At 54.7% G+C, this 20,021-nt stretch overlaps 3 non-coding genes across 3 annotated transcripts; 1 reads left to right on the forward strand and 2 right to left on the reverse strand.

Moving 5' to 3' along the window:
• Positions 1-6,418: 6,418 nt before the first annotated feature.
• Positions 6,419-6,500, reverse strand: TRNAS-AGA (transfer RNA serine (anticodon AGA)). Its single transcript has one exon. It is a non-coding gene; the product is annotated as a tRNA-Ser (tRNA).
• A 6,534-nt stretch (positions 6,501-13,034) lies between these two features.
• On the reverse strand, positions 13,035-13,106 carry TRNAM-CAU (transfer RNA methionine (anticodon CAU)). The gene has a single exon. It is a non-coding gene; the product is annotated as a tRNA-Met (tRNA).
• Positions 13,107-15,998: 2,892 nt separating this feature from the next.
• TRNAL-CAG (transfer RNA leucine (anticodon CAG)) lies at positions 15,999-16,081 on the forward strand. Its single transcript has one exon. It is a non-coding gene; the product is annotated as a tRNA-Leu (tRNA).
• The last annotated feature ends 3,940 nt before the right edge of the window (positions 16,082-20,021 follow it).

Genomic DNA, 20,021 nt, shown 5'->3' on the forward strand with positions numbered 1-20,021 from the left:
GGTGGAGGGGTTTCATACTAGATTCAGGCACATTGCTGTTCAGGCCATGGTTATATACCTGTTTTTTTTTCGAAAGACCAATCTCCTATTGCTTTACCGTCTGTGTTCTTATCTGTAGCATCTCTATCACCTGTATTCTCAGCCCGAGAGAGCCGGTTTAGGTTGGGTCTTCAGGTCACGTTGACCCTGAGGTAAAGCTTTTAGTCGTAGGCAGTGTTTGTTGCTCTAAGCAAGCTGTATGGCGGCTAGCACCATGCCTTTCACACCTGCTGCGCGGGCCTTGCCCTGGCCCTGCTGTGCTGCGCTCCCCACAACTCCCGTCTTGTCCTCCCTCCTGGCGCAGCCCTGACCTTGCTGCTCCCTTGCGGCCAAGGGCTGCCCCTGCCCCCACGCAGCCTGCTAGAGAGCCAGAGAAACCTCATCCCCTCCTCTCAGTGCCTTGAGTGGTGCCTGTCTTGCAATATTGCTGGAGGTGGAGGTGGCTCCCAGTCACCCCAGGGCAGGGCTGGACCAGCTGGACTGCGTGGTACCCTGTCTTCAGCACTGAAAGGGGTCCCAGGGAGGCTCTGGGCAGCCTGAGCTGGTAGAGCCTCTTGGTGAGGGAAGAAGCAACAAGGTGGCAGGGCTGAGTCCTTCTTTTCTGGGCATGTGTTTCCTGGTTCCCTGTCCCGTCCATGGTCCAGAAAGGCAGCAACCAGGCAGAGGACCTCCCTGAACTATACTGTCCAGGCTCTGGCATTGTGGAGACATCCTGACATTTACTGGAGTTGGGTGTAACCGTGTTCCTGGTAACTAGGAACTGAGACACCCTCCTTTCTCTTGCAAGTTACATCCTGTGGGCCAGGGAAACACAAGGAGCTTCTCCCAACTAGACTCTCTAGCTGAAGGGGAGAAAGCTTCTCAAGTTTCCTTAAAGTAACAAGACAACATCCTTCTTTGTGCTGACAGCCAAAACCTGTTCTGTGCCTTGGGGTTGTAGGGAACGTTTGTGTTAGCACAGTATTTACAGACTCCCACTCTGTCATCAGCAGCGCTGCAGGTAGGTGGAGTTAGGAGGAGGGAGATCATGAGTGCGCATGCTCTGTTCCCTGCTGAAATGCCCACCCTAACCCCATCCTGAAGTCACACTGCCTACCTCCAGAGCTGAAAACCAGCACTTCCCTCCTTTCCACTCCATACCCATTCGCTGGAGTTTACTCCCACAACACCAATGGAACAGAGAATTGCAGTGGCTGTTTTTCATATGAAGTTTACAAACAACCGTTGAGAGGACCTGTCTAAAGGTCTGTGTTGACACTGACATCTGAGCAAGTGGGACACTGGTCTTTGACCACCCTCACAGTAAAACAGGCCTACTACGTGTGGCACTTCTTGTGTTTCCACCTCCATCAATTGCCTCTTGCCCTCTCACTGGGCACCACTGACAAGAAGATGGCCCTCTCTTACTTTAATCCACCTGTCCACTCTCCAGCATCCTCAGCCTTCCCTTCTCCAAACCTAGGTCTCCCAGCCTGTCCTTGTAAGACAGAGGAGCCAAGTCCTTAGTCACATCGGTGTCCCTTTGGCAGGGCCGACAGATCCCCTAGCTGTGCGGAAATGGGAATCAGCCACACAATGGCGCCCATGGAGTCCCTGTAAGGGCCCTTGGCATGCAGATGTCCAGGTGTCCTGCAGAGGAAGGGCACTTTGCCCTTGCTGCTGGGAGCAGATTAGACCAAAAGAGAAAGCAGAAGCAACAGCATTCAGGCAGGGGAAAATGCGCACAGGCCCCAGAGTTCATGCACTTCGAACAGCAGTGACTGCTGAGAGGTTTTGGTCGTACAGCGCTGAGTAATGCCTCATCTGGGAGACTAAACAGGGACACCCGGATCTAGCTTTGTGCTTGGCTGCACGCTTGCGTGTGGAAGGCCTTGCTTTACTGCTGAGCAGCTTAGGTGCCTTTTCCTCCCAAGCACCTGTGGGTATAAAGGTGCATGAGGAAAAGGAAAGGTGGTATAAAACCTGACTTCCAAATGCCAGGATTCCGGATGAGATGGAGCCTCGGAAAAGCAACTTGTCCCTGCCCGTTTCTGAAGGAGCCCTCCACAACTCAGCTGAGCACATATGTCCATTTTCTTCTGCCATCGCAGGAATAGTTGTCATTCCCAGCCCAGCTCGTAAGCCCCCTTCTGTCCTCTGAGAGGGAGTACTCAGGGCAGGCAGTGAAAAGTCACTGCTTCCTGAGCATACGTGCAAGACGCACTGGGTGCACTGGCAGAAGAAATGCAATCGGCTCTTGGATGCTTTCAGTGGTGGGACTTGGGGCTGACCCTGAGAGATATCACAGGGCTGCGATCACCAGGTCACAGAGGCATGCTCTATTCGTCTGAGGCTTTTCAATATTTCTCTTGCCTGCTTGCTTCTTATTGGTGTCAGTTCACGGAGCTCCACCGTCAGCCAGCAGTAAGCTCAGGGCAGAGGCCAATTGCTCTTCCTTACAGAGCAGGTGCTAAGTGACAGAGAACAAACGATCACGAGTCTCCCACTATCATAATCAAAGTCTTTAATGAGAAGGGGCAAATGCAGCAACACAACAGACAAGAAGTAACACATCCGCAGGGTTCAGGGAGGCACAGAAATGGCACCTTTTCTGCTCCCAGCTAAGCAAGCCTTGGGTCCTCAGCACAAAGTGTCCCCCCTGCAGCGTCCCCTAAGGAGGAGCAGCATCAGAGGCTACAGTGGAAGGAACATTTGCCATGACCTTGGGGAAGCAAGTGGGCTGGAGACCTTGGCAGCTCCAGTGAGCAGTGCTGCCAGGACGGAAGCCAAGGAGAAAACGCCCTGAGCAAGGACGCTGCCTGCACTGGCCCGTGCAACACACTGGCCCAGAACCCTTGCTCCTCGAGTGCTGGGTGAGACTGGCAGAGCCCCAGAAACACCCGCCATTGCTTGGAGAAATGCTGTCTCAGTGTCGTGGTTTAGGCCCAGTCAGCAACCAGGCACCACGCAGCCGCTCGCTCACTCCCCCCTGGTGGGACGGGGGAGAGAATCGGAAGAGTAAAAGTGAGGTAACTCATGGTTTGAGATAAAGACAGTTTAATAGGTAAAGCAAAAGCTGCGCACAGAAGCAAAGCAAAACAAGGAATTCATTCACTCCTTCCCATGGGCAGGCAGGTGTTCAGCCGTCTCCAGGAAAGCAGGGCTCCATCACGCGTAGCAGTTACTTGGGAAGACAACCACCATCACTCCCGATGTCCCCCCTTCCTTCTTCTTCCCCAGCTTTATATACTGAGCATGACGTCATATGGTATGGAATATCCCGTTGGTCAGTTCAGGTCAGCTGTCCCGCTGTGTCCCCTCCCAGCTTCGTGTGCACCCGGCAGAGCATGGGGAGCTGAAAAAGTCCTTGACCAGTGCAAGTGCTACTTAGCAACAACTAAAACATCTCCACATCATCCCCACTGTTTCCAGCAAAAATCCAAAACATAGTCCCATACTAGCTACTACAAAGAAATTTAACCCTATTCCAGCTGAAACCAGGACACTCAGCCACAGAAGGGACATCCCTCCTCCTGCAGCGGCACAGCATCTGCATATGGGAAAGGACCGTCCCTTTCCCTGTGCTCAAGCCCCTGGAGGGGGCAACCTCAGCAGTGCTGCTTCTCCGGGACATGCTGTCAGAGTTGTGACTCTGAAGAGAATTGACCCTTCTCCGGTGACCGGGCGTTTCCCATGCCCGCTCTGAATGCAACCTGCCGTTTGGCATCTTAGGCTTGCACATGGCAGCATGGCCTAACCTGTGGGTTCAGAAGCACCAGATGGCAGCCCAGTGCTTCAGGCAGGCCAAAGGTACCAGGATCAATCTCCCAGAGCACCTGGGAGTCACCGTGATGTGGAAGAGTTGGGAAAAACCCTGAACTCCATGCAAGCATGAGTCACCCTGTTGTGGAATTCAGTGGACACAGTGTCTGGTCTCAGGCGTGCCAGGGATACCAGAGCTCACAGCCTCATTCCTCCAAAGCGCTGCTTTCCTCAAGGGCATTTCTACGCATTTGTTGTGGTTTAGCCAGCAACTCAGCCCCACACAGTTGCTCGCTCACTCCCCCACCAGTGGGACAGGGGAGAGATAAGAACAGTTTAATAGTTAAAATAAAACAACAACAACAGAAATGCAATGGAAAGGAAGACAATGAGAGGTGCAAAAGCCGGGACAGGGCAGGGGGAACGAAGGGGGAACGAACCACCAAAACAAACCGTACTGCATGCAGCCACTCACCACCCACTGACCCGACGCCACAACAACCCCCACGCGCCAACCGCCCCCGTTAATATACTGGTCATGGCGTCACATGGTATGGCATATCCCAGTGGCCAGTTGAGGTCAGCTGTCTTGGCTGTGGCCTCTCCCCTGCCGGCCTTTTGCCCATGTGGCAGAGCATGGGAAGCTGGAAAGGTCCCTGACTACTACAGGCACTACAGTGAAGAGAATTAACCCTTTCTCAGCCAAAACCAGCACAACATTGTAGCACCATTCCTGAAACAAATGCTGCTTCTATGGAATTTCATGCTGCTGCTGCCTTCCAAGGCATTGCCTTTCGGTGGCTGAGAAGGGGCCATGAGACTCAGTGTATCCCAGAATCATGAAGGTTAAAGGGGACCTCTGGAGGTTCTCAGGGCCGACTTCCTGCTGTGAACAGACCGCACTTCCGAGGCACCTCAGCAGGCTGTTGGTCTTGGCCTGTGGACTTCTGAGCACGGCCACTGTTGGAGATGTCACTGTCTCTTGGGCAGCTCTTCCAGGGCTGCACAGTGTCCCCTGTCACTTCTTCTCCCACAAAGACAACTGGCAGTTCCTTTGTTGTAACTTGTTAGTGTTGACCTTGCCCTTTCGCAGGGCACCTCTCTGGAGAGTCTGGCTCCATCCTTAGACAACCTCCTGTGACTGTTCAAAGACTACAGTCCACTTTTCTGCAATTTGCCTCTAACTGGCCCATCTGCTACTCAGGTACCAGTGGCCTTGCAATCAGCATCCAAGCCCCGTGACTCCTTCTGTCCTACCAGCTATTTCAGGCACAAGTGACCTCACAAGCACCTAGCGCTGCCGTGAGCCTACTCTGGCCCATCGGCTGCAGAGGCAGGAATCGACCTTGAAATCAAAATGCCAACCGCATGCCTGCTGCTGGCCCAGCAGGCAATGAGGTCGAAGTGCTCTCACAAGCACATAGCCCAAAATGTGCATGCTGCTGCTTATCAGGACCGCAAGCACCTAGCACAAGCCATGTTCCTGCACATGGCCTGTGGAGCCAGACAAGTGACCTCACAGTCAACATCCAAGCTGTGTGTTGGCTTCTGGTACCTGAAGTACTCAGGTACTCAGGTAGCAGGGAGGTCGCTTGCAGATACCCATGTTGTCTTCCTGCTGACAGCTCGTGAAGCACTCGGACAAGGAGGACTTCTGGAAGAGGCCGCTCTCAATTGCCTTTGAAAGGTCACGATGACTGGCAGAGGTTCCTGAGGCCTGGAAGAAAGTCAGTGCCACTCCTCTCTGCCAGAAGGGCACAAGGGGCACTGTGGGCTGGTCTGCCTCACCTAGATCCCTGGGAATGGGAAGCAACAACTCGTCCTGGAAACCCTTTCCAGACGCATGAAGAACAAGGAGGTGATAATTTTTGTCTTTTAATTACACGCTTCCTAGCTCATTTCTGTGTGACTGTGCTCTCCTCTTTCTGTGGGTGGGTGTGTTTGTGTGTATGTGTGTGTGAATGTAGGCAACTAAACCTAAAGCTGCAGTAGCCAGCAAGCACAAGGGTGAAGAGCAACAAACAGGCTAGGATGGAAGACGTCCCAGGTCATAGAGTCCATCTCACTGGCCTTTCCTGAAGTAGAACCAGCCATTCCCACCTCCTCACCTGAAGAACCCCAAAAGTCCTCACTTGCGGCTGTATATTGGGGAATTTATCTGCCTGATGGGAAGGGAAAACCACCTTTGTCCCCAGGAAATCCACTGGCTTCCTGGGGGAGCCCTGTGCTTTGCTCTGCTCTGCCTGCTACTCCGCAGCAATCTGCCTTTGTGCAAACTAGAGCGAGGAGCAGTTTGTGAGTGCTGGCAAGATCTGAGATCCACGAGGTGTCGTCCCTTTGTTGTTAGCACCGAGGGCCGTGTTGTGAAGGCTCTCTTTGGAGGTGAGCGGCTGTAGTTTCAGGTGTAGAGAAGAGAGCTGGTGGGGCCGTGCTGCTGGGGATGCATGGTGAGATCAGGCTCCTAAGTTCTGCTCAAGAACCAACAGCCGTCCACGCAGGCATTTCTGGTGCAAGGAGAGGACAAGTGAGGTGGGCAAGGGGGTTTTGTTGTCTCCCTGGGAACCATCTACAGCGTGGAGCCGAGTCCCATGGCTGCAGCGTGGTCAACTGCAGGGAGCCCAAAAGGGGACTGAGCCCCCGTAGCTGGCAGGATTCGAACCTGCGCGGGGAAACCCCAATGGATTTCTAGTCCATCGCCTTCACCACTCGGCCACAACTACCTGCTCCAGCCCTCTCCGCCCTGCTGAGCACATGCCCTCTGCAATGACACCTGGCTCCCTGGGACTTCCAGGGCCAGGCTCCACTCAAAGCCCTGCATTTGGGACCTGCACTGAGCATGACAGGCACCTGCTGCCAGGCTTCCAGAGGCCTCGAGAGGCATAACCCCTGTGCCTTGTCGTCAGCCAGTCATCTGGGATATCCTGTCTCGGCGGGGTGCTTTCACTCCCCAGCTGGCATCTCGGCAGCTTCCGGGGAAGAAAGGAAGGCAGCGTGTGAAGACAACCAGGGATGGTGGCAGCTGTGTGGGGTGGGCTATTAGACCCTGCTTGGCTTCTCAGTGTTATCTGAGGGGGACGCCCAGCCTGCTGTGAGCCCTAGGGTGGGGGCATTGCTGCAGGGCAGATGGTGACCCCCCGGCAGCACCTCCAGCCTCCTGGGGACACACGGTGGTGTCAGCCCTTGGACACAGACCACGACTGCCATGCAGGTTGTTCACTGTGTAGGGGGAATGGCTTGCGAGAGTCAGAGAGGTCTATGGGAAGGGCAAGGTGGAGCCTGGCTGAGGAAGCGTGTGAAGGGGCAAAGGGAGCGTAAATGGGAGGTGTGGATGACTTAGAGGGAGACAGGGGAGGGTTTGATTTGGAGGAATAGATGTGTCTAGACCTTTTTGCCAGCACTGGCAAGGGATGTCCAAATCCTGATCAGGGACCAACAAGCCAAGCAACCTGCAAAAGTAATAATTTCCGTCGCTAGATGAAAGTAGCTCTGATTCCCTTTTGACTCTGGAGCAGGAATATTTGGAAAGTGGCTTTAAGGGGCCAGGGTGGAGGCGGTGCATGTGGCAGTGCCTGCCTGCATGCAGGGCAAAGGTGGTTGCAGCTGAAGTTAGTGGCTGAGCATGAGCACCGGGCTGAGGAAGTGGATGTGCGAGGGGCTGGAAGGAGAAGGCCGGGCAGCCTGTAAAGTAGAGGAGCAGGAGGCAGCACTGCCCACACGTGCGTTGGTGGAATAGTGATGAGCCTAGCTGCCTTCCAAGCAGTTGATCCGTCTTTGATTCCTGGCCAATGCTGACAAATGTCTCTTCAGCCTGGCTCCAGGATGCCTTATGTCTTCCGCAGGTAGCCTCTCCTGCTCAAATACCACCCAGCTTTCCCCTGAAGGTTTAAGCCGCTCCCCTCACTTCCCCGCAGACTTGAGACCTGCTGAGGTCAGTGCTTTCTCTCTGCTGGGAGGGCTGCAGGCTGGGCTTCTGACTGCGGTGCTGGTACTGGAGCCAGGAGAGAGGCATTTTTGTCTTGCAACTGCTGGTGCTGCTAGCTGCAACTGGCAGGAAAAGCATGCTGCTGTGGCAGGGTACAAAAGAAGGTGAATAATGCCTAGGTGGTGGTCAAGAGACACGCTAAGGCCAGGTATGCAATGTGGGGAAGGGGTGGGAGGAGGCCTGCTCTTTATGTAATGGCTCAAAGGCCTGTCTGTCTTATCTGACGTCACCCTGGGGACGCTGACGTACCCTGTCCAGGCTCCAGCATTGCAGAGACATCCTGAAGTTTCCTGGAGTTGGGTGTAACCATGTTCCTGGTAAGCAAGGACTGAGGCACCCTTATTTCTCTTGCAACTTTTGGCCTGTGGGCCAAGGGAAACACAAGGAGCCTCTCACAACTCCACCCTCTACCTGATGGGGACAAAGCTTCTCAAGTCTCCGGTTCCAGGGCTGCTTAAAGCAGAAGAAGCAAAACTCTTTGATGTGCTGACAGTCAAGAACTGTTCTGGGCAGTGGGCTTGTACGGAGGGTTTAGGGTGGCACAGTATTTACACACTCCCGCTCTGTCATCAGCAGCGCTACAAGTAGGTGGAGTTACAAAGAGGGGGACTGTGATTGCTCTGCCCCCTACTGAAATGCCCACCCTAACCCCATCTTGAAGTCACACTGCCCATGTCCAGAGCTGAAAACCAGCGCTTTCCTCCTCTCCACTCCGTGCCCATTCCCTGGAGTTTACTCCCACAACACCAATGAAAGAGAGTATTGCAATGGCTGGTTTTCATGGGAAGTTTGCAGACAACAGTTGAGCGGACCCATCAAAAGGTCTCTATTAACAGTCACGTTGGACCGACTGGGACACTGGTCTTTCACCACCCTCAACAGGGTAAAAAAGGGTTGCTCTGTGTGGCATTTCTTGTATTTCCACCCGCATCCATTGCTTCTTGCCATCCCACTGGGCACATCTGACAAGAAGATGGCCCTCTCTTCTTTACTCTGCCTGCCCGCTGTCCCGCCCCAAGTGTGTGGAGACATGCATAAGGTGCCCCCTTGGCCTTCCCTTCCGCAGGCTAAGCAAACCCAGATCTCCCAGCCTGGGCTTGTATGGCAGATGAGCCAAGACTTTAATCACATCAGTGTCCCTTTGGCAGGGCTGACGGGGGCCCTACCTGTGCAGAAGTGGGAATCAGCCACACGGTGACACCAGTGGAGTCCCTATAAGGGCACCTGGCATGCAGACGTCCAGGTCTCCTGCAGAGGAAGGGCACTTTGCAGAAGTCTTTCCACCTGCTGCCGGGAACAGATTGGGCAAAGAGAGAAAGCAGAAGCAACAGCGTTCGGTCAGGGGAAGACGTGCACCTGCCCCAAAGTTCAGGCACCTCGAGCAGCATTGACTGCTGAGAGGTTTTGGTGGTGCAGTGTTGAGGAGAGAATTGCCTCATCTGGGAGACGGAACAGCGGCACTCGATATTCCTTTGTGCTTGGCTGCGCGCTTACATGTGGGAGGCCTTGCTTTACTGCTGAGCAGCTTAGGTGCTTTTTCCTCCCAAACACCTGTGGGTATCAAGGTGCGTGAGGAAAAGGAAAGGACCTGCTGCTGCAGGGTGCCTGTCATCACTAACCCTCCAAAGGGAATTATGCGCTGGCTTTAGCAATTCAGAATGAACTGGTTGGAGGACATGCAGTTGTTGCGTGAGACTATGTGGAGCCAGGGCTGCGGTGGGCACTGGGAGCTGTAGGGCAGAGCTCTGTGCTTGTGGGCATGGCTTTGACAGGGAGCAGCAAAGCTGCCTGGCAGGCAGCTGCTGTGTCCGCCTTGCTTCCTTACTGGTGAGAGCTGAGCTTGCTGAAGGAAGCCCTTGGGTGGTTGGTTTTGGAGCAGGAGAGGCAGGGCACTGTGGAGCCCGGCTATAATAAAAAGAAAAAGGGAACATTGCATTGGCCAGGAATCAAACCCAGGTCAACTGCTTGGAAGGCAGCTATGCTCACCACTATACCACCAACACACCTGCCTCTTTTTCTGTCATTTGTTCCTCTTCTGAATAGGTAATCTGCCTCCTGCTCCTCTGTGGCCTGACTGACTTCCAAATTCTGGTGTCCTGCACACATACTACTACAAGTTGCTACGTAGAATGCATGTTTCTGTAGTGTGAGATGGTGGCTAGGAAAGCTTAAGCTGTACCAGCCACCAGCCAGGGGAGATCAGAATCCAGGACTGCCCAGAGTTGCAGCAGGACACTGGACAAACCAGGCACAGGCTCTGCACAGCCCTATGGTACGTCCCAGCATTCCAGGGACCTGCTAATGTGCATGTAGGATTGGGGGCTTGGGGGAGGACAGTACTGATCTACAGCCTGAGCAGCCAGAGAGGAAGAAAAGAATCAGGCCATCTGTCTTCTTAATGCCTCTGTGAGTGCTGGTGGTGCTTAAGGGTGATGATAATGGCACTGCTCCCCACCTGCATTCATACAAGTGCCAGCTGTGCATATACTGTGCAAGTATATGTGCATTTGTGTGCGTACACCTGTGCTGGTGTAAGCATAGCTATTCAGCCACCCAGCTGCTCACTCCTTTCCCCACCTTCAGTGGGATGCGGAGCATAGAAAATAGGATAAGAAACCTCCCAGATCATGATAAACACAGGGACATGGCTTAGCAAAACCTGTTGTGGGCAAAACAGACTCAACTTGGAGGAAATTCATTTATTGCTAATTGAAATAGATTCGCATACTGAGAAAATAAAAGGCAAGTATAATACACCACTGTTCCTCCTCCTACCCAGGTATCACACCTTCACTCCAGACTCCTCTACCCACCCAAATGGGATTGGAGGGGTGGTGTTCATTTTCCCTCTTATCTTTCTGGCTTTTTTTTTTTTTCCCATTCCTCTCTCTGTCTTGCATTTTCTGCCCTTTTGTTTTCATACAGGCCACAAAATTTGCTGATGGCTCAGCTGTGTCCTGTACTGGGTCTGCTGTGGGGATGGAACCAGCTGTGCCAGTGAAGGAGCAACTCATCCTGGAAACCCTTTCCAGATACATGAAGAACAAGAAGGTACTTGCTATTTTTCACTGCACTCTAGTCCTAGCTCGTGCCTGTCCGACTGTGTTCTCTTTTCTTTGTGGGGGTGCGTGTTCCTCTCTGTGTGTGTGTGTGTGTGTGTGTGTGTATGTGTGTGTGTGAGAGAGAGATGTTGGCAACTAAATCTGGAGGTGTACTAGGCAGTGAATACAGGGTGAGGAGCAGCAAATCCTAGCAAAGGCTAGGAAATCTCAAGCAGCACTAGCCAGTGGGTAGAGCAGATTGGCATCAGGGACTGCCCAGGGTTGGAACAGGGCACCAGACAAACCAGCCCTGGGCTCCAGGAGCGCACTCTGGACAGACCTACGGTCAGGCCCAGGGCTCAGTGGACCTGCTGCTCAGTGGACACGAATGTGGGCGTGAGGGAGGGGTGTGTGTCCAGCACTGAATTCTGGTCTGAGCAGCTGGAGGGGAAGAAAAGGGTCAGGCCATGTTTGTGGCTTTGGGTAGTGAGGAATGAAAGAAACAAAACACTGCCTTTCCTCCCACAAACTGGAGAGCTGGGCAATCACCAGCCGTATGAAGTTTAACAAGGGCAAGGGCCGGAATTTACACCTGAGGCACGGGAACCTTGGATATACATACACACTGAGGAATGAGCGGCTGGAGCGCAGCTCCCCGGAGAGTGACCTGGGGGTTCTGGTCGACGGCAAGTTGCACATGAGCCAGCAGTGTGTCTTGGCAGCCAAGAGGTCCAACCGTGTCCTGGGGTGCGTCAAGCCCTGCATTGCAGCCGGTCGAGGGAGGTGATTGTCCCGCTCTGCTCTGCACTGGTGCGGCCTCACCGCAAGTACTGTGTGCAGTTTTGGGTGCCACAGTATAGTAACGATATAAAGCTACTAGAGAGTGTCCCGAGGAGGGCCACAAAGTTGGTGAAGGGTTTAGAGGAGAAACCGTACGAGGAGCGGCTGAAGTCCCTTGGTTTGTTCAGCCTGGAGAAGAGGAGACAGAGGGGAGACCTCATCGCGGTCTACAGCTTTCCCACAGGAGGAGGAGGAGGAGGAAAAGGCGCTGTTCTCTTCTCTCTGGTGACAAAAGATAGGATCCGAGGGAACGGCAGGAAGATGTGCCCGGGGAGGTTTAGGTTGGATATTAGGAAAAGGTTCTTCACCCAGAGGGTGGTGGAGCACTGGAACAGGCTCCCCAGGGGGGTAGACACGGTGCCAAGCCTGATGATATTCAGGAAGCACTTGGACAACACCCTCGGAGACATGGTGTGAATATGGGATTGTCCTGTGCAGGGAAAGGAGTTGGACATGGTGATCCTCGTGGGTCCCTTCCAGCTCAGGGCATACTATGATTCCATGATTCTATGATTTTCCGGGCTCAGCTACAGTCCTTCACCGCAGACTACTCCAGCACATGTTTTACATTCCTAAACAGGAAAATCTGTTTCAGCATGGGCTCTTCCACAGGCTTCAGGACTCTCAGGAAAAGTCCTCAGTGGCGTGGCTTCTCCACAGGTTGCAGGTCCTTTGGGAATATTAGTCAGCTCCAGCATGGGTGCCCTGTTATGACACAAGCTTCGCAGGTGGCTGAGTGTTGCGGAGGGAGCTGGAACCAGCTGTGTGTGGTGTGGGGCAGCCCCTCGGCTCGTCTCACAGAGGCCACCCTGCAGCACGCCCTCTCCCCTGCACCGCCAACACCTAGCCACATATAGCCAATACAGTGCCCATTGGGAATCCCTGCCCAGCCCTGCTCCCGGCTGCACCTACAAGTGGGCACAGCAGCAAACAGGCTAGGATGGAGGAAGCCCCCAGGTGGTAAAGTCAATCACACTGGTGGCTCCCAAACTAGTACTGGGCTTGTGCTCCCCCCTAGCTGCAGAGCCCTGGAAGTCCCTGCTTGTGGCTGGGAAGCTGGGGACTGAGCTGCCTGATGGGAAGGGAGAAACAGCTTTGTCCCCAGGACACCCGCTGCCTTGTGGGGAGAGCTGTGGGCTTGTGCTCTGCCTGCTGCTCCACAGCCACCCGTCTGCCTTGCTGAGGGTCACTTTGGGAGTGGTGGCTGCTAGGAAAGCAAAGGGGAAAGAAGGTGGCGGTGGCAGAGAGAAGGGGCTGAGGGAGCGCGAGAGCCATGGCCATGGGTGCCCAGAGAGCAGGAGCGCAGCAGTGCGGGTTAAAACTTGGCGAAAGATGCAAGGGAGAGGCAGTGGCTGATGCCGAGGGAAGAAAAAAAGCAAGCAAGCATTGACTAGCAGAGGATGGTTTCGATCCATCGACCTCTGGGTTATGGGCCCAGCACGCTTCCGCTGCGCCACTCTGCTCCCCCCAGGACCTCAGCTGGGACCTCCCACAGCCCGTAAGCCCGATGCTTACGGGCACTGCCAGCACCTGCGCTTGCGCTCACGCCCCTTTCCCTTGCTCCTGCCTGTGCTCTGCACTGCTCCTTGCTGTATGGCAGACCTTGTTGTGCCTCCTCTGGCTCTCCTCTGCTCTGAGCTCCTCGAGAAAGGGCTCGCTCTCTTCTGCTTTGCTGAACCTCCTGCTGATGGGGTGAGGGTTTCGGAATTCAGGACTGCTCTTCGTGTGCTGGGGTTGCCAGCAGGTAGAGCTGAATGGGGAAAGGGAAGCACTTTGTGTGGAGCATTATCCTTGTGAAATAGGCTGTTTTCTGTGCCTCCCTGAACCCTGCAGATGTGTTCCTTGGTCTCTGTTGTGTGCCACTGCGTTTGCTCCTTCTCATTAAAACCTTTGTGCAGCACAGCTGGAGTCTCGTGGTTGGTTCTTGTCCTCCTCCCTCAGTTAGCCATCTGCTCTGCAAAAGCATTGGCCTTTGTCCTGAGCTTACCGCTATTTGCGGGTGGAGCGCCCTGAACTGATTGACACCAGAGCACCAAAAAGAAGCAAGCAGGCAAGAGAAATACTGAAAAGCCTCAGACCTGGTCATCACAGCCCTGTGATATCTCTCAGGGTCAGCCCCGAGTCCCACCACTGAAAGCATCCAAGAGCCGATTGCATTTCTTCTGCCAGTGCACCCAGTGCGTCTTGCACGTATGCTCAGGAAGCAGTGACTTTTCACTGCCTGCCCTGAGTACTCCCTCTCAGAGGACAGAAGGAGGCTTACGAGCTGGCCTGAGAATGACAACACTTCCTGTGGTGGCAGGAGAAAATGGACATATGTGCTCAGCTGAGTTGTGGAGGGCTCCTTCAGAAACGGGCAGGGACAAGTTGCCTTTCTGAGCCTGAATCTCAGCCAGGGTCCTGGCATTTGGAAGTCAGGTTTTATACCTGATAACGCCCCCACCCCCCGCAGCAACATGAATTCATAACTAGTAGAATAAAGATCTTCTAATATGGTGAATGCAGTTCTGGGTGCAGTTTAGCCGACCAGAACTGTAGGTGTCATTGAGCTGACCATGCCGCCATGGCTTAAAGGGTACCTGGCCTGTGGCGATGTACAGGTTGTGACTTTGTTTTCCTAGGATTCCCTCTGTGAAAACATGTTCCAGACAGGGCAGAAAACACCAGGGAGAGGGAGGAGGAAGGAACAAAAAGAGTGGGAAAGAGCAGAGGGAAAATGCATCCCTCTTGGGCAGGTAGAGGAGTGTGGTGTGAAGGAGCAAAGCTGAGCCTGGGACGGGGGAGAGGAGAAGCACTGTTTTCTGTTTGCCTTTTTGTTTCTCACTAAGTGAATCTGTTTTTCGACGGCAAACATTTAATTTTCCCCAGGTCAAGCCTGCTTTGCCCACAACAGTTTTTGCTAAGCCACGTCCCTGTGTTTATCTTGAGCCAGGAGATTTCTTATCCTGTTTCAGTGCTCTGCATCCCCTGAGGGTGGGGAAAGGAGTGAGCAGCCGGGTGGGTGTTTGGCTGTGCTTAAACCACCACAGGTACATAGACACAAACGCACGTACGCTTGCACAGTACATGCACAGCTGGCACACATACGAGCGCAGGTGGGGAGCGGCACCGTTACCAGCACGCAGCAGCTTGAGTTTCCCTAGCCAACATCTCACACAGAGAGAGAAGGGCACACACGTCCCAGCAGCCTGAGGATGTGTGTGTGGGCAGGGGGCTGGAAGGAGGAGGCCGGCCAGTCTGTGGAGGGGAAGAGCAGGCCACAGGCCAGTTTGTGAGCTGGGAGAGTGGAGGCAGGTGAGATTGGGAAGTGGAGGAGCAGGAGGGAGACCAGGCTCGGCTCAGCTCAGCTCGGCTCGGCTCGGCTCTGCTCTGGAGGAGCAGGAGACAGCAGTGAGGACAGGTGCGTTGGTGGTATAGTGGTGAGCATAGCTGCCTTCCAAGCAGTCGACCCGGCTTTGATTCCTGGCCAACACACGCAAGCTTTTCTTCAGCCTGTCTCCACAGTGCCCTTGCCTTGCCTGCTCCTAAAGCACCCAAGGGCTTCCCTTACAATTTCAGCTCCCATAGGGTGGTCGAGCCACTCCCCTTGACTCCCCCTGCAGCCCAGAGGCCTCATGGTCAGGCTGCTGGGCACCTCCTAGCCCAGCAGACACAGGCCTGGCTTTTAGCGAGGCCAGCCTTGGCAAAAGAACTTGACTTGGGAGGGCTGCTTTGACCACAGAGAGGTTTAGCTCAGTCATTGCTCAGCACTTGGTGCATCTCCCGTCCTTTTGCCCTCACTCTCCAGCCCCTTTCCCACACACTGACTCCTTGAGACCGGCACAGCATTCCCTCAGGGGTTGGTGTGGCAGAGTCCTCCTTGCCCAGCCTTCCCGCCTCCGAGCAGGGAAGAAGGGAGCACGCTTCTTGCCCCACGAACCATCCACGAGGCAGCACTGCGCGCCAAGTGCTCTTGGCTTGCCATATGGTGAGGCTCTGGAGGGAGTGGAGGAAGTCATGGGTAAGGTAGACCCGTGCCTGGAGCCCCCTTGACAGGATGTTGTTGGCATGTGCAGAGCCATAAGTTGCTGACGGTTCCTTTGGTTGCTCCGGTGAAGCGTTGCCTTGGCCTTTGTGAGACACGTCGGAAGTGTGCTGCCACTGTGCTGGGTACTCCTGTTCCGTGTGGTCTGCAGTGTGTGTAGGAGGTGCGGTCGCCTGTCCGCAGCCCTCGCTGGGAGCAGGGCAAGGGTGCTCCCAGGAGCCAGGTCTCCCTGCAGCAGTGCCAGGAGGAGGCTGGCTGAGCTGGGCTGGCTCTGGCAGCTGCAGGGGGAGGAGTTGCAGCAGCAGCAGCAGCAGCAGCAGCAGAGTCGTGGGTCAGGATGGCCGAGCGGTCTAAGGCGCTGCATTCAGGTTGCAGTCTCCCTGGGAGACGTGGGTTCGAGTCCCACTCCTGACAGGCTCTTCTCTCTTGGTGGCCTCCTTCATAGCTTGCCTCCCTTCCTCTCCTAAGTAGGGGCTTCTTGGCCCTCCCTCTGGGAGGGCTCTGCTCAGCCTGCTGACCATGTCTTGCTGCATGACCCAGCTCCTGTGGAGGGAGCAAACGGGTGTTGTTCCCTGAGCAGAGCAGAGCTGAGCCACCAGTAGCAGCTGGGTGGGCCTACCTAGAACAGAAACATGGAGGGAAGTCCCCTAGGCAAGTTCACTTTTCTGCCCTTCCCTTCCCTAACAAACGCACATTCTGCATGCATGCCTCTTGCCTAAAATGGGGACCTTTGGACATTCTTCAGCAGACATTGACATGCTAAATCCTCTCTCCCTGCTTCTGCTTTACCCTTAACAACCCTTCTGGTTGGAAGGCACTTCAGGGAGTCAGAGAGTGCGTCCTCCTGCTTCAGGCAGGCTCACACCAGCTGATCGCTGCTTTGCCCGTCCAGGTCATAAAATACCTTGAGGATGGGCGTTTCACAGCCTCTCTGGACCCCGTGCTTAGGCACCCTCAGGGTGGCCATTTTTGTTCATCTACGTAGTCACAAAACGCCTGCATAATTTCTGACCAGTGCCTTTCCTCCTCCAGACATCACAGCAAACTCCTTGCAGGCACCGGGAGGCTCCTATTAGGTCATAGAATCATAGAATCATAGAATTGGAATTCTAGATTGGAATATAGAATTAAGATTGGAAAAGACCCTTAAGATCATCGAGACCAGCCACCAACCCATCACTGCCAAGTCCACCACTAAACCATATCCTCAAGCACCACATCTACCCTTCTTTTAAATACCTCCAGGGATGGAGGCTCCACCACCTCCCTGGGCAGCCTGTTCCAATGCCTGACTACCCTTTCCATGAAGAAAGCCCTCAGCCGGAAAGACCTTGGGAGGGAAGGACCAAGGACTGGCGTGGCCTCCTGTGTGGGTCAGCGCAGCTGAGCTGCAGCTCCCAGGTGCTGGGAGGTCTCTGGCTGCCCATTGAAGCCTGCAAAGGGGCACAAAGTGTCCCGTCAGCCAGCAGTAAGCTCAGGGCAGAGGCCAATTGCTCTTCCTTACAGAGCAGGTGCTAAGTGACAGAGAACAAACGATCACGAGTCTCCCACTATCCTACTCAAAGTCTTTAATGAGAAGGAGAAAATGCAGTGACACAACAGACAAGAAGTAACACATCCGCAGGGTTCAGGGAGGCACAGAAATGGCACCTTTTCTGCTCCCAGCTAAGCAAGCCTTGGGTCCTCAGCACAAAGTGTCCCCCCTGCAGCGTCCCCCAGGGAGGAGCAGCATCAGAGGCTACAGTGGAAGGAACATTTGCCATGACCTTGGGGAAGCAAATGGGCTGGAGACCTTGGCAGCTCCAGTGAGCAGTGCTGCCAGGACAGAAGCCAAGGAGAAAACGCCCTGAGCAAGGACGCTGCCTGCACTGGCCCACGCAACACACTGGCCCAGAACCCTTGCTCCTCAAGTGCTGGGTGAGACTGGCAGAGCCCCAGAAACACCCGCCATTGCTTGGAGAAATGCTGTCTCAGCCACAGAAGGGACATCCCTCCTCCTGCAGCGAGCGGCACAGCATCTGCATGGGAAAGGACCGTCCCTTTCCCTGTGCTCAAGCCCCTGGAGGGGGCAACCTCAGCAGTGCTGCTTCTCCGGGACATGCTGTCAGAGTTGTGACTCTGCAGAGAATTGACCCTTCTCCGGTGACCGGGCGTTTCCCATGCCCGCTCTGAATGCAACCTGCCGTTTGGCATCTTAGGCTTGCACATGACAGCATGGCCTAACCTGTGGGTTCAGAAGTACCAGACGGCAGCCCAGTGCTTCAGGAAGGCCAAAGGTACCAGGAGGTTGTGTCCTTTGTCTCCCAGGGCTAAGAATGAGATCTGGCAGAGGGTCTCTGCGTGTGTTTCCTCCCGTCTGAGTGCTGGGAGCAAGGGCCCTGCTCTCAACACAGAGACTCAAACCTTGGCAGAAGGACAGCACCGGTGCAGCTTTTCCCTGCTGCGTGCTTGGACCCTTCTTGGGCAGGGAGTGTGGTGGTGCCAGGGTATGAGGGAAAGCTCCCTCAGGCTCACAGAGAAACGCACCTGAGTCTGGGGCAGCCTTGGGAGAGAACACCTTGTTCTCACTGAGGGAGAGGCCACTTTAGGGCAGAAGGGGACAACGTATCCTGGAAGAAAGGACCAGGGTTTGAATTCAGCCAGGACTCTTCTAGCACACATGGAAGGCAGTCCAGCTTGTGTAACACACAGCAAGCTGCTTTGGGTCCTCCTGCCAGCTCTTCCCTCTGTTGAACCTCATCCCCTGCCCTCTCTCTTGGTCGCCTCGTTCGGCAGGGTCAGGAGCTTGGCTACGCCTGCCACCAATGGGGAAGGATATCTGGTTAATGGCTGCTTAGTATGAGCTACAAGATGAGAAAAGGAAGAGGCAATGACCTTCTTGGGCAGATTGGCAGCTGTCCAACACGGGTGTGTAGGGAGGCAGCGGCAAAGGCCACAAGTGCAAGCATCGAACCACCGATCGCTGGGCCATGAATTCCTCTGTGAGGTGCAATGTTGAAAAGGTTCTTCTGGAAACTTCACAACCAGGTCAAATCAGGAGAAAGCAAGATGCTCACAGATTAGCAACGTGGGACTTGTTAGAGATGGCATGCCAGGCTTGCAGAAAGAGCTCTGCAGCTCCCTTGAAAGGCCCTGTGGGTAAAGAGTGCCTAGTGGCCCTGGAGGATGGCTTTACTTGGTGATGACAAGGGAGATGGAGAGGCTGCCGGGCTCAGCCAGCAGCATACGCCTTCACTGGGGTGGCCACAGGGAAAGACAGCATCCGTCCAGATGTAATGGTGAGCACTCTGGACTCTGAATGCAGTGATCTGAGTTCAAATCACAGTGGGACCTCAACCTTTTGACTCCCTCGGGGCTTTTGTCAGCACGTTTACACTTTATGCCCTTGCCTTGCGGTTGGGTCACTTGTGGAACGCACTCCGGTCTTCCTTGCTTTCCTGTGCTCCCAGCCCTGGGACTGACATCAGTGCACCTTCTCATGCCCCGTGCCCCTCCGCACCTCTGCAGCTTTCCTGAGCGCTGGGCCCCCGTCCCCTCTCTGCTCCCTTGTGCTTGATGGCTGCTCCTGGCTGAGGGGCTCCAGCAGTGGCTCAGCAAATCACACAACACCTGAGGTGGAGGTGATGCGGTCCAAGCACGGCTCAAAGCAGGGTCAAGTAGCGGAGGCTATTCAGGGCCTTGCCAGGTTGGATGTTGGACTGTCATGGGAGAGAGACATTCTCCCGCTTCCTTGCACAGGTGTTGGACACCTGAATGTGGAAAGGAGTACAACCAACCACGAGTCTCCCAGCTATGCTGCACAAAGTCTTTAATGAGAAGGGGAAAATGCAGTGGCACACAACAGAGACCAAGGAACAAGTCTGCCGGGTTCAGGGAGGCACAGAAAATGACCTGTTTCCCCAGGGACAAGCTCCACACAAAGTGCTTCCCTTTTTCCATTCAGCTCTACCTGCTGGCAACCCCAGCACACGAAGAGCAGTCCCGAAGTCCGACACCCTCACCCCATCAGCAGGAGGTTCAGCAAAGCAGAAGAGAGCGAGCCCCTTCTCAAGCAGCTCAGAGCAAAACAGAGCCAGAGGAGGCACAGAGGAGCCTGCTGTGCAGCGAGGAGCAGTGGGCACAGGTCCCTCCTGCCAGCTGGGATGAGGATACCCGCCTCTTCTGGAAACAATGGCCACGCTCCTGCTGCTGCAGGGTCCCTGTCTTCCTTCCTGCTCCAAAGGGGATGATTTGCCAGCTTCAGCAGTTCAGAGAGCAGCGGGGAGGGTGCAGACACAGTCCTGACCCCCCCAGACCAAGGGAGCCCCCAGAAGAGATGGGAACCCCTGCGGCGCTGAGGGAGCTGCCAACAGCA

This window comes from Phalacrocorax aristotelis, chromosome 7, assembly GCF_949628215.1.
Source record: "Phalacrocorax aristotelis chromosome 7, bGulAri2.1, whole genome shotgun sequence".
NCBI lineage: Eukaryota > Metazoa > Chordata > Aves > Suliformes > Phalacrocoracidae > Phalacrocorax > Phalacrocorax aristotelis.